The 15,153-nt window shown below is 37.5% G+C and overlaps 1 protein-coding gene across 2 annotated transcripts in view; it reads left to right on the top strand.

Annotated features, from left to right (window-relative positions):
- Positions 1-2,981: 2,981 nt before the first annotated feature.
- inpp4b (inositol polyphosphate-4-phosphatase type II B) overlaps positions 2,982-15,153 on the top strand; it is a 138,890-nt gene continuing 126,718 nt past the window's right edge. The window contains exons 1-4 of one of the 2 annotated variants that reach the window (XM_086083043.1): positions 2,982-3,223; positions 3,900-3,964; positions 4,596-4,682; positions 7,000-7,109. The gene's annotated coding sequence lies outside the window, so the exon portion shown is untranslated. The remainder of the gene's footprint in view (positions 3,224-3,899; positions 3,965-4,595; positions 4,683-6,999; positions 7,110-15,153) is intronic. The other variant, XM_086083044.1, reaches the window with a different exon arrangement.

The raw sequence follows: 15,153 nt of genomic DNA on the forward strand, positions 1-15,153 counted from the left end.
CAACTTTGTTGATATTGTACTTTCTGGTTGTTTGTGTTTGTGTTTGTGTACTCAAAATGTCTTTTGTCCCGCTTCTCTGTGCAAGGTTGCACTTTTTCAAGGTTTGCAAATTGCTACTTTAAAATAAATACTTCACTGTCAAGTAGTAATAAGCAGCAAATGAAAAATAAGGCCATGAAGCGTTCTGCCAATTCCTGTTTTCAAGGTATTTCCATTCTCAAAAACTCGCCACATTTTGCACAAAGCAATATAAAAATGTATGTTTGATGGGGGGCTATAGCATGGTGGAGGCAGCATTATGAACATGGCCACACAACGGATTATTAATCACGTATCTCAAGGAACCGCTGTATTTCCACTAGAGGTGCAACGATTAATCGGCAGCTAATTCATCATCAAATTCGTAAACAGTAACTATTATCCGATTTCTGTAGTCCTCCCTGAAAGCAGAGACTGATCATCATGTTTGTGTTTTGTTATCCTATTTTTGAATCAAAGGATGGACATTAAAATGTTTTTTCCCCCCCATCTGATTCAGCAAATAATTGACATATTAATCGGTGATTAAAATAATCATTGTTGCAGCCCTAAATTCCACACAAAACCTTTTTGAGCAAAATCTCTCCAGCTGCTATTGAACCAAAGATGACACTGCCACTATTACATTTTCATAATCCAAGGGCAGCCCGACTGTGTTTTGAACAATCTTGCCTCCACTTCAACCAAAGGAAATGTGTTTTTAATAATACCTCAACAGGTTTTGAGTGGAAACTTTGAAAAGGGTGAAGAATTTTAAAAGTTCGATTAAATGGTTCCAACCAAAACCCACTCCAAAAGTCATTATTAAAATGTCAAATCCCCCCCACCCCCCCAACATCAACACCTACTTTTGCAAAGTGGCTGGCTTTTTAAAGTATGGTGAAGTGCTCAGATTTTCTGAATGATACAGTTGTAAAAAAAAAAAAAAATTTTTTTTAGAAAAGGTCTTAAGTCTCAAAGGTATCTGTTCTGTTCTGTACTGGGCCGTAATTAAATTGGCCTGCCTTTGTTGACGGTGTACATTTAGAGACGACTTGCAAAATCCAGGTCCAGAAAGTAAAAACTCTACCACGGTAAGGCTTTAGCCCCTGATGCTAGCTAGCTAGCTCCTATTGTGCTTGTTTACCTTTTAGGGAGCTAGCTTGCTAGCATCAGGGGCTCAAGCCAAACTGTGGCAGGGTTTTTGCTTTTTGGACCTCGATTTGCCACCTCTGAATAAAAGTCCTCACAACGTGGACTTTGGCGTTAGCGTTAATAAACATATTTAGAGGATGTGCCTAAATATTCATAATTTTTTTGCTGTTTGTGGTGGTTCTTGGTTACTAATCCCTGTGAATATCATCAGAAAGTGTAAAAACTGTAACTGGTCTCTTTGGCGTACCACATAAAGTCATGCAGAAGCACAAAGTAGAATAAGGCCACTCTCCATAAATATTCGCCATGCAGCGTTAATTTGACAGCTGCTGTGTGGCTGTACATGCTGTTTGAATGCAAACTAGCAGCATAAAGATGGCCTGTAATCATTTTCCACTCACTGGGGGAGCGCTTTGCAAATAGGACCACCGGGGTCCCGGTCCAACAAGAGTCGGCGAAGCGTTGGAGCAGCTTTACTGAGATGATTCCTACTGGTAATTAAGCATAAAATCAAACACAAGACATATGGTAAGTATTGCTGTTTTGGTTAGCAACATAGTTCAAAAGGAATCAGCGGTTAACTCTTAACTCAAGCGTCTTTGAAGTGATATAATGACATTTACTGTGCCGTCTATTTTTTTCCCCCCATGGCATTCGTTTGAGGACGATGTTTATTTAAGATATGCATTATCTGTACTGACGTGCTTGCACGCGCTGAATGTTTTGAAGTAAAATTAATCAAAAGCAGTGAATGTGTGCCCACATGACAAATATTTGTTTATGCAATGGCCACTAATGAGAGAAGCCCTGCGCGGTTATAATGAGCTCTCCTTTATTTTTAGATCATTAGGACGACGGAAGCTAAATTGGAATTTAAAAATTGCAATGTAAAAATAAACACAGGCACGCATTAGGGTGTATGCTGTAAACTCCTCGTAATCCCGCAGAGATAATACTTACAAAAAAAATAATGGTTTTCAAGAAAAGGTCAGAATCTTACTACTTTGTAGAATAAACATGCTGTCTTGAGAGTAAACACTGTAAACATAATTGACAATTGAATGTTGTATTTTTCGAGAAAAAAATAATTAAAAAAAGTCTGAACCCCATTTAAAAAATAAATAAAAAGCAACTGACTGGTCGAGACGTCGCATTTTATCGCTGCCTACGTTCGAAAATAAGTGACGAGGTGTTTCTCAGCCAGACCGGCGTGAAAGCAAATTGGAAATACAATCTATTAAGGAGGGATGATGGATTCGGTGGTGCGCAACACATGCATCACATTTTCACTATGCACTTATTCATTATTATTTCCGCCCGGGACAGCTGGGCCATAACTCTCTTACACACGAGTGGAGAAAACACAATCTCATACACACACACACACACACACACACACAACAAATAGATCAGGTTGGGCTTTAACAGGTAGAGCATAAATCTGCTGGGCTGTGTAGATGTGGGTCACCATGCTAGGACTAAGGACTCTCATATAGGACAGTGCTTCTTAAAACAAAATACTGTACAAGGCAACAGTTTTATTCCTATGCACTTAATTTATGGTTCATTTAAGTATTGCACAAATTTGCACATATAGGTCTTGGCTGGTTAACGTCCACTCGTGTTAAAATTATTTCATGATCAGATTTCAACTTCCAATCCTTTTTTAAAATGTATTTTCATTTTAAACCAATCAGATTTCAGATTCACTAAACAGGGTCTGGTTGCTAGGTCAAAGTGACGTCTGTATTTTCTCATCCTCTGATTGGTCGAGCATAGGTATTCAAATGAGATTCATTATTACACGCAGGTGGCTAAGGAGGACAGGACTAATGACGGACGTGACTAAAAATCCCCTTTCAAGGTGGACTTTTCAAGAAAATTTCAATATTGTGAGGATTAGGTCTACCAACACTATAGCTAGCTGGCTTTTTTCAACCTGTAAAAAGGGTTTATCTGGCACTTAAAAAAGTCGCAAAAACTTGCTAGCTCTGGTCTAAAAACGACAGCTAGCAAAAGCGGATGGATTTTGTTTATAAAAGCATCCCTGGTGAGTCAAGTCATGTATTTTATTGAATTATTATTTTAAAATATACGTTTTTAGTTGTGTTATTAGATAAATATTAATAGTGAACTGCTATATTGCAGTAATTTATGTATGATACAAACTCCATGTCACCGTCCGCCATTTTCTTTCCATTTTTCTGTGCCAGCTTTAGGTCTACCAAAATCGCATTTCTCGATTAATTGTCTCGCTCAAGGAACTCCTTGTACTACTGGCTACTAACGTTGTTGGGAAATGTCTTTACTACCTTGTTTAAACCCATATGTTTGTGGCTCTAAGTCTGACAAAGATCAAAATGTTACTCCATTTTGGCGTACAAAATCACATGTTCACATTGGATTTTGACACTGTTTAAATTATTACCTTATACACAGGCTCCACAAGGGACCGGCTTCAATCTAACCTGATTCAACATTAGACACACAGACCTTGAATGGCAAAACATTATTTACACATATGTTATAAACCCCTTTTATGTATTTATTTATTTATGATGCCAGTCGCCATCTTTACTCAGGACTCCATTTTGTCAACAGCACAAACAGATAGACTCATATCTTTGTTCTTTTTTCACAAAAAGGTAACCAATTATTTTCTTTCGCAGTCCGAACAAGTGTTGAAGTTTGTTTCCAGAGAGACTGTAAATCCTATTACGTTTCAGAACGAACCCGACCACTCCTCCAGCTGGGTGCTTGATTGCTGCGACAACCAGAATGAAGGAAAGTGGTGAGCAACTGGAAGCTGTCAGAAATTGGTGATGACATTCGAGGGGGAAAAAAATTGAATAAAAACATGTAGTCTGGCCTGTCTTCCAATGTCAAAAGTACAATGCGGAGAAGCTAATGAAACCCATCAGGAATTGGTTGCTTTCTTTTGGATTTTCTGCATCAAGACTGTACAGAATTTCCTATTGTAACCAAAGAAAAGGCATGAGAAAATCCAAAAGCGATATTAGATGAAACCATTAATGTGACATTGGGTTATTTTTCAAGCCATTTTGGCTATCGAATAATATACAGTATTATATCCAATTTGCCAGATTTCCATATATATTTATTTATTTATTTTTACCTCAGAGATTTACTAAAACCAACACAGTTGTTCCTCGCAAAAAAAACACACAATTGAAAAATACATTTTTGATCCTACTTTTATGTTAAAACATATTTAAGAAATTCAGTGACTGCTAGATTTGGAAGGGTAATGTCAGCACTAACTGTATGAATGATGAACCACATAGTTTAATACAAGTAGTATCAAAGATTACCGTTTGCTCGCTCTCTCTTTCCGGTAGTGCCTTTTCCTCCCACTCTACCGCTGCACATCCTTTCAATGGCTCCTTCTTTATTTCCTCTAGTGACGTGCACTGCAGACAGCCATGAGGAGAGCGCTGCAACCTTAACGACCAATCTACCTGCTTTCTAATGAATCCTGCATTGGACGGGTACGTATCATCTGTCTGTACATTTGAGAGTAGACACAGACCCTGAAAGTCAAACAGCCTAAAGTAGGGTATTTTTAGCATCTTCAATTCATAATGTAATAATAACAACAGTAACATTTCATGAATATTTGGTCCAAAATTCACAAGGATCCAAACTAGGGCTAAAAAGGCATTTTTCAAATCACAAAGACTTTTGCTTCACTTCCGTCAGTCGACAGGTACATTTTTTTAATGCATAATTTTATATATATATATTTTTTTATATAGTGTGCAGATAAGTTAAGTGCTTCAGAAGTGCAGCCCACATGCTTACATATCGTTTACCAAAACAAGACGAATTAGAGTGATAAAGCCACAGATGTGTTTACATTATTGTTGTAATCTGATTCAAGATAGACCGTACTGATTTATGTTTACGTCATATTTTTAGTCGAATATTTTGGTAGAGTTACTAATAGGTTATTTTTTCAAAATCGTTCATACCTAATCGTAACCCCATATGAAAAAAATAAATGGGAAGAGGACATTGTTAAAAATAAAAATAAAATCACAATATTGAGGGAAAAGAAAATTACAATTAGATTATTTTCAAAAAAATGTCAGCCCTAAACTCAAATGAAAAATTATTTGCTTATTAGTTCACAATTGCATTATTGAGGAACAAAAAATAAAAATAAAAATCTGATTATCTTTTCAAAATCGTTTATCCCTAACCCTGAAAAAAAAAATACATTTCAAGAGAACTTTGACAAAATAATTGCATATTAAATCACAATTGCAATATTGCCCTGGGTGGTGGGGAATCACAAGGTAATTTTTCAAAATCGTTGCTCCCTAACTCTAACCCTGAATGATAAAAAAGTTTTCATTTCTATGGTTGAACTTAGAACACTTTTTCTCATGACTTCACAGAGCAACAACACTTTTCACAAAAAAAAGCCCCCCCAAAAAAGCCAATTGACTCTCAAATTGCTCTATTCCACACCTTGCAATTATCCCCTGCAGTGCGTACCCTTGAACACTTGAGGCATCCCTTGCCTAATCGAGAAAGACGACCGCTAACCAATCCTCCCGCCCCCCTGCTCGATATCACGTGCATCCCCCTCCCAGTCTCCACAATTTGCTCAATACGTCTTTCCAGAACAGCCCTGGGCGGCCCGAGATCGATGAGCCCTCCCAACAGATCTTCTTGTCGGGTCTGTTAAAGGCTCGGGATCGAGTCCCGAGACCGCCGAGGTCCATCCATTTGGAATTTGAATTATTTAGCATTCTCATACACACGCGGTTTGAGTGAAATGCGCGGCAGCTGGAAAATGACTTTCCCCCAATTAAATTGCTATTTGCCGAGTAAACGTGCGAGGAGGTCCTTCCTTGTCACTTTCTGTGCAAACTGGACAACTCGTTCCCGTGTGATAAAAATGTCAACATTAGCTCAGCCACGGTAAAAATCTCATCAGCTGCTCTCTATGCAACGACGGAAAATCAAATATTAAAGTACTTTACCGCTTTCTATGTCAAATTCAGTCAAATGGGTGGAACTGAAGTGCTGCTTATTCACTCCTCAACAACTAAAGAAGCACAAAACACAATGTTCGCTTTAGATGAAGATGGAACAATAGAATAAACTAAAATAATACCAACTGAAAAAATTGTAAGAACGTGTCTGTTCCTGTGCTTTTTGGCCTCTTGGGGGCAGTGTGGTGCCATGCATCCATGTTGTACACACTTAAAGTGAGTACAGAATTAATTTGCGATTGAATTCTATTAAAATAACTAATTTTTCACACATTGGGAAGAATTTTTGCCTTTGCGTAGTGTTATCTTACCTGTGGATATGTGTTGCCACAGCATTTATGTGTGAATATTCGTTATTTGAGGGAAAAGCATTTGAATGGATCCTCACTTCGCTTTTAGCATTAGCGCTAGACCAGCGATGTTTTAAAAACAAAGCATGTTTTGTATTTAAATATTCAGTGATGTAATTCTTATCATTGTGTGTTTAATTTTACAGTTAACTCCAACTTGGGTGTCATTAAACATCTTAAAGGACAACCGAATAACATACGCTACACACTTGCTAGTTGCTAATAATCTTTGATAATATTTTCAGGGCAAAATAATGGACCAATTGGCCGATTGTTTTGGTCAATGTTTGAAGGGCAATAATGGGACGGTTATAATCTGGAGTACTGTGTCAATCTTTCTAGTAATCTTAGATTTGAGTGCAGTCTTGACGTTTTACCATTTTTACTGAGAAATTTCAAACTGAATTATACTTTTTTTTGTTGTGTGTGTTCTGCTTTTCTACAAACCCAAGTGAGCTCTAACTGAGTCTACCTAATATTCACTTGGACACATACTGTGTCGTTTTCGTCTTTGGTGGCTCTGAAGACAAAGAACAAGCTCCCCCCCCTCCCCAAGCACCAGGTAAGGAGCCGTCCTCTCCCCACTCTTTCCTTTCCGCATACTTTCCGTCGACAAAGTTTTCCATTAAAAATAATTCCCTTCAGTCGCTGCAGCAGTCATACATCAAGCGAGCAAAAATAGCCCTACTTTTTGTGTGCGTATATGTGTGTATATATGTCTGCTATGAATACACACACTATCTATTCAGCTGACCATAGTGAATGGACCACTGGAATATCTAGTGGGCTCTTCAAAAAGGAGTTGAATTTCTATTACTTTAAAATAATGGACTTTTTTTATTGCTTATGTACAAATATTTGTTTCTCTGGAGGGAGTGCCTGCCTCTCCCGTCAAATGTGGAAAAACACAAGCAAGTGAGTCTTTACTTAGAAAAAAATGTGTCTGGGAGTGAGCCATTGACAATTTGGGGAATTATTTCATTACAATTTGGCTCATTAACATCAGGGGGTCCTCCATCTTTTAAGCTGTAATTCCAATTTCCTCTTTTTTCTTAACATTATTTAATGTGTGTATATATATTTTTTAAAGGGGAAGTCAACCCCCCAAAAATCTTGACAATAATTATTCTATGCAGCCCCACTAGTCAAAATATGCTATTGTGGTTAATATTGCGTTAGTGAAATATGAGTTAAAGGGGATACTTGACTCATTGAGCCATTTTTGGCAGCAAAAAGTTCATATTTTGTCCAGAATGAATGTGATAACTTCATTATTTTTCTTGTAAAATTAATACCTTTAAATAAATAAAATTTCACTTGCTGTTGACTGAAGAGGACATCACCTGTGCTGAGGAAGTAGGCAACGTCATGGCTCTTTGGTTTTCTGGTCTTGGTCAGCAAATTGAGGCATGATTGGTCGTTATTAATAAATTATTAATTGTACAAGAAAAATAATGAAGTTATCAAATTAATTCTGGACAAAATATTAACTTTTTACTGCTGAAAATGGCTCAATGAGTCAAGTATCCCTTTAAGCAACATGACATGAAAATGACATCACAGTTGCTCAGGTCTCCGGTAACAACCAATCACAGCTCAGCTCTACAAAACAGGTGAGCTGTGATTGGTTCGTTGCCTGAGCCCTAAACAAATGTAATAAAACAAACAAACAAAAAACACTGTATTCCCATACTCATAACATTATTGCAATGGTGAATATGCGTACTTAAATGAAAGGAAACAATACTTGTATTGACAACATACGCAAAGCAATCACGGTGAGAGCACTCGAGCAAGCGCTGAATGCTACCCAAGGGTTTATTGTACTTCTCACGCGTTCTTCTCGGCACTCGTGCGCGTGTGTGTTTGCGTGTGTGCGCTTTCATTGTTTGGTTTGCCGACAAGCAGCTGCTTTCCATAAACTAGTCTATTGTGCTGCAGAAGTGGCACTTTATTATTGTTATTTTTTTATTATTATTATTTTTTTTTTAAAGAGCTCAGTATTGTTCATTCGGTAATGTCATCATCATTGCTCTTTTTTATTATTTTTTTATTTTTTTTTGTATGTGCGTGTGTGTATTCTTTAGTTCACCAAAAACCTATTAAAAAAAATCCCATACCGTTCACCTAAACCGAACACAAAGGAAGGTGAAATCCAGCACCGACCAGACACCACCCACCGGGCCAACAACCAGAGTTCTTCACCAACCCCAGAAACATCTAAATTCCAACAAATCCAAAAAATCAGGGAGACTTCAAGAGACCAAAGAAGAGACTGAGGAAAGGAAGGAAGGACAAACGAAGCAGAGTGAGATACACAGACACCAGCCTCCACCGATTCAATGACCTGAGGAAGAAGCAGATTGCGTCTGAGTTTCGATAGATGCTGGTGTGGTGGATCTGGCATGCATGAAAATCTCCACCAAAGAGGGGAGCCGTCGACCCCTGGCAAAACAGGGCAAGCGCAACACCTCAGGGCCCCCCAGGCCGCGGCAGCGCCAAAGGACGACCCCCGGGCCCCGCCAGGGCCACCGGCCGGAGAGCAAACCCAGGAGCAGGAGCGCCCCCCACCCCAACACGGCCCGCGCCCCCAACCCAACGCAGCAGGACGGGGCACTGCAGGCCCGCCAGGCACCCCACCGGTCCACAGCCCCCCCACCCCCCCACCGCCCATCCACCCCCGCCATCCACCTCAACCCAGACCCAGCCGCCCCCAAGCCCCCGGACGTTTTGTCATTTTAAAAACGTTTTCACAAACTTGAATCCAAAAGTCAGATTACCATTTCGAGATGGGTAAAGACGTTTTATCAGTATATGAAAGTAACTTATATATTTTTGAGAGTTTTTTTGTTGTTTTCGGAGAAAGCTTGGTAATATCTTTAGCTAAAACCGGCGGTTGGAGCGTACCCTGAAGTGTTGGAATTTGTTTCTTTATCATACTTTTAACTTGCAGATAATGTAAAAAATTTCCGTTTTTTATTTTGTATTTTTGGAGCAAGGATGTATATGATATAAACATTATCTGAGAAGAGATGGTGGAGATGTGTAATTCCTTTCTGCTCCCACACACCTAAATAAAACGATTGTTTGTTAAGTTGAAAGTCGGGGTTATGCCATAGGGGAGAAAGCCCACAGGGCTCCACTTGGGTTTTTGTAATTTTCTAGTGCCTTCCACCAGGCAGTCAGCGTGGCGGAAATCATTGGATTTTTAAAACAGTTATGTCGCTTAATCGATGTTGTAATAAAGAGTAAATCTAGAAGTCTGAGGTTATTACAATCCTTCTGTTCTAGTTCCAGCCAACAGTTAGTATCTCTGTTGGGTTGTGCCCATAAAATGATATATTGTAGCTGGTTAGCTATATAGTAGTGCATACAATTTGGTGCCTCTAGACCTCCTTTGGATTAATTTTTCTGAAGAGTAGCTTTTTTTTTATTACAGTAAAATTTTGTAACGGTTGAGTCCAACAACTGCAACCAGTTAGCCGTAGGTTTAAATGGAATCATTGAGAAAAAATTGTTTATTTTGGGTAAAACTTTCATTTTAATAGTGGCTATTCGTCCTATTAGAGAAATAGGAAGATTATTCCAGCGCTCCAAGTCACTATAAATGCTATCCAGAAGTGGAGTAAAGTTTAAATGAATTAAATCAGTTAATTTAGGTGTGATTTTTTATGCCTAAGTATTTTAAATTACCTATAGGAAATGAGTAGTGTGGGTTCTGGCTTGCAGGGTTCCATGAATTTTCTGTAATAGGTAGAAGTGTTGATTTTGTCCAGTTAATAGAATAATCTGATAACTGTGAGAATTTAGTTAAGTTAAATACTTCCCCTAACGAAATAGCAGGCTTTTCTAAATAAAGTAAAATATCATCGGCATATAGATTAATTTTATGTTCTGTTACCCCAGAGTGAATTCCTTGAATAAAAATAAAGTGGCACTTTATAACTTCATTGCAGCTTTTATTTTCCAAATATTGTCAAAGAGGGCTCGTAGAATTATGCAAGTGTCCATATGGAATTTGCTTTTGTTGCCCCCCCCCCATTCACCCCCCCAAAAAGGAAAGCAAATTTCCATAAGTGGAAAAAATTGACTGTTCATTACTGTACTAAATAAGTCAATAGGATCTTTGCCGGAAATTGGTTGTGTACCTTTTGGCAAGTTCTGCTAACAAATAACACCAAACAGTGGACTAAATCGGCTTAATTTGTATGTTTACAACTTCTACTCGAGAAAATACCACTTCATTCCCGTAAGGTTAACATTTAAAAAAAAATTAATTGGTTTATTCTGTAAAAATTTTGATCCCCCCCCCAAATGTTGCATTGTTCTAATAATTGTTACTTTATCGTACAGTTTTATGAATGTTGCATACCATTTTAGTCTTGTAAGATTACACTTTATTTAAAAAAACAAATATAACTTTTATTTTGATAATTTTTTCTCAGAAAATTGCCACTTTCATCTCATGTTACTGCTTTATAATCATAAGATTACAATTTTTTTCTAGAAGAAATCTGACTTTATTTTGGTAGGATTAGCATGTGCCTTAACACAAATATATCACTACTGTTAATTATATCATCAACAACAAATTGACTTGATTCCTGTACTTTTACTTCCTGTCTATTCCTGCAAGATGACTTTATTTCTGTAAGATTATGCCTCATTTGTTGAACAAATACAACTTTATTCATGACTTCTTGTAAATGTACAACTTTACTCTTCTAAATGAATCATTTATTCTCATAAAATTACAATTTACATTATTTTAGGATGGCTGCTTTTTCTTAAAACAAATCTGTATTTACTTGGTGATTATATAAAATTAAACTAAAAGAGTGCAGTTCCGATTGACCCCTAAAGGAAAATAAGTTCCATTGTGGATTATTGAAGTGTTCCACAGCATCCTTCCGAAAATCCACGTAGCAACCTTCTAGCTTTTGCTTCACCTCTAATGATTCCACGAAGGAACCACTGCAAATATTGTGTTAAGTTCACAGGTAATGAAGCCCAGAAGGAGCAGGAGTTCACAAGTTTTTCGTCTTTGGTTCTGCTAGGCTTTGGTCCTCCTAAATTATGGAAAATAAATATGTCAGCAGTGGAGGAGTAGCATACAAAGCACTCACTGTTCCCAGCACAAGATACTTGTGAACGTCACATGACCAAACCCAGAATACATGTTAGCCGTGATTGGTCGTTACCTGTGATGTCATTTTCAGTCGACAGCAAGTGGCAAAATGGCTGCCTCCTCAGATGAATAAAAACGAGTGGTTTCTGCTGCTTATTCCATATTCCGCAAACACAATATTTACAATACCTGTACTGTATTTATACTTATGGGACCTCATAGAACATTGTTGTAAAGTAAATGTTTGACTTGACTACTCCCCCCCCCACCCAAAAAAACACTCAAATGTACAGCTTTTTTCCTGTGTATTAATTTATTCTTCGAAGATAATGACTTTTTCCCCATGAAAAATAGTCATCTTTATCTCGTTTTGCATACAAGTTTAACTTTATCCTATAAGATTAAATTTTATTGCTGAGCAAATCTGACTATATTCTTGTAAAATTTTATTTTGTTTTCTTTTTTTGGTACCCCAAATTAAGTGCTCATTTTAAAAAGCTATTATTTTTTGTGAGATTGTGACATTGTCTTATACAATCATGATTTTTCTTGTAAGGTCACAACTTTTTTTTTTTTTTTTAAATCAAACAAATCCCATATTTTCATAAAATAAGAACATTTACATTTCATAATATGACGACTCATCAGGTTCTGACTTTTTCTCACAAAATTATAACTTTTCTCTTAATACTACTTCCTCAACAAATACAACTTTGCGATCAAACAAACTAATCATATTTTATTCTTGTGTATTTAGATATTTTCTTGTAAAGTGACTTAATTTTTCAACTTTACTTTTACTTAAAATAAATGCAACTATTATAAAAACATTTCTTGTAATATTCAACTTTATTTTTGTGAGACTGAGATATTGTGGTATGATTTTTTGTTGTAAAAGGACAACTTTTCTTGGAATATTATGACATTATTCTCATTACTATAGGACTTTCTAAAAAAAAAAGAGGGAAAAAGCACTGATTCTTTTTTTTTTAAACCTGAAATGCTTTTAAAAAAAAATATATATAAATAAATAAAAGCCACTTAGCTGTTTTATTACCACTTCTTTCTTGAAAAAGACGTAACAGGCCTTATGAGCCACTTTTTTGTATGTCCGCTGTGTCTCTCTATCATGGCCTCTTTCCATCAATATTGACAAGACTTTACCAATGAGTAAGCAGCAGGCAAAGGACTCCATTTGGAACAAGGAGCACATAGGCGGCGCTCAGTCCACTTTTAACGTGACTGCGCTGAAAAAGAGACACACATGGAATGCGACGGACAAGGGCGATGTACTCGCCGCTTCACTGGATGCGGCGTATAAAACAATGCCATATAACACAACCGCCCCGCTGTAAATTCTCCCTTCACGAGGACATCATATTCACTTTTTTTTACGAGGGCATCTATTTGAGAGGTGTTGATTTATTACCGGTGCTCGTAATATGTGGTGCCATTGTGAGAAAGCTGCTACTTGAATTTCTTTATCATATTAGGTCATTTCTATTAATAGGAAAGGATGGATTTTTTCTGTATTTTTTTCCGCCATTTACCATAGACCACACACATGTTGTTGCACTCATTGTCACAGGCGTGTTAAGAAAACTAGGAATTTTATTAAACTGTTGGGGGGAAAATGCATAATAGTAAATGATTTAAATTTCAATTATTTGCTTAGGAAGACAAAACAAAATGCAAAATAGACCAACACAAATGTAATAATGGAGGTAAAACATAAACACACAGTGATCATGTCTGAGGTAGACACACGCACTTTTGGCCATCCAGCATCCATCAGTCATGGTAACCACATTAGGTCTTCCGGAGTGGCCGCACTCCACTTCCCCTGTGGGCATGTCGTATATGCCTCACCGCCTCATTTTCAATTGTTCTTTGGCCCCTCATCAATCACCCTTCAATGCGTGTGTGTGTGCGCGCACACGTCGCAGCTGTTCACACATTACCAGTGTCCACTTGGATAACATGACCCTAAAGCGTGCGCCTGCCATGTTCATGTTTGTGTACATCAGGGTTAGCGGACCGTTTACTTTCACACGACCGTATTCAATTGATGAAAATTCATTTTTGATTATTATGTGTGTTACATGATTTCAATTTAGTTTTCAAAAGAATTGCATGGTGGGCCGCATATGGCTCATGGGCCATTGGTTGATTACTCGACCAACCCTTTAAAATTGTGGTTCTCATATTTTTATATACCAAGTACCAGTTCAAGAATACGTATCTCTCTAAATAATAGCAAAATAACAAACATGCACAAATTGCTGGCTATGATGGCCACTGTTTGGACTCTAAAATGAATCAGTTCCAATTTAGCTCTATGGTAAATTTACGGTTAAAAATGTTTGCTCTTCTGTGACTCCTGCTCACTATTGAGTCTCTCTGTTTGTCTCTCTGTTTGCACTGAGGGAAGATTTAAACTTCTACGTTAGCTTCTTGGGCCAGCAACTCGCTGCGATGGTCATTCTTTGGACCCTGAAACAAATCTTTACATAATCTCAATTTCAATGGGAAATTCAACTTTTGGAAAGTTGACCAAATCAAGTTTGATTTGACAGTTAAGTCTCATTTGGCTCCGTTACTGGCTTTACTTTGGTAGCTTTGAACTTAGTTTTTGTTCCCACTCTTGCAAACCTTGCTCGAAATATAATAGTCCTTAGCGAATACATTAATTTTATTTGGATCTTTTGTGACTGCTGTTAAATATTTTAGTTTCATTTGTTGTGATGTTTAGATCGAGTGACAATGTAGACTGCTACGTTAGCTTCTTGCGTGCGTGGGCGCCTAGCTATGAAAGAATTGACCTCAGTGGAAAAGTTTTGTATATACTAAATAATGACACATGGCTACAATTTAAGGTAGTCAATGTACAGCTTGTATACGAGTATATACAGTATTTACTGTCCCTTCAACACGTAGCCATTAATGTGTAAACTGCTCGCAACAAAAGTAAGCACACCCCTGAGGTGCCATATTGAACTTTCAGTGACCAGTGTGAGAGCAATAATATCAAATGTAACACAACTGCTCACACACCGGAGACCGAACAAGTTACACGACACCGTGGAGGTGAAATGGCTAATTGGGCCCAATGTGGACATTTTCACTTAAGGTTATACTCACTTTTGTTGCCAGCGGTTTAGTCATTATAATAGCTTTGTTGAATTATTTTGAAGGTATAGTAAATTTGTAACATACACGTTTTACATTGACTGCTTTACCTTTTATCGTTTTTCTTTTCTTTTCATTGTTTTCCCTTGGAAATATTTGATAAAATATTTACAAAACTGTAAGAGGTGTACAGTACTTATTTTGTGAAATACTGTAGCTTTGAAAGTTGACCTAATGGAAGTTTAACCGTGTTGCTGCTGCGGCTTTGACATCGCCTTAATAGCTCAAGTCACTAAGCAGTTGCTCGCAGCGACGAGCGAGTGCTCGGGTCTACATCATGCCGCTTGTA

Source organism: Leptonotus elevatus, chromosome 8 (genome assembly GCF_054856555.1).
Source record: "Leptonotus elevatus isolate MCC_2025b chromosome 8, RoL_Lele_1.0, whole genome shotgun sequence".
NCBI lineage: Eukaryota > Metazoa > Chordata > Actinopteri > Syngnathiformes > Syngnathidae > Leptonotus > Leptonotus elevatus.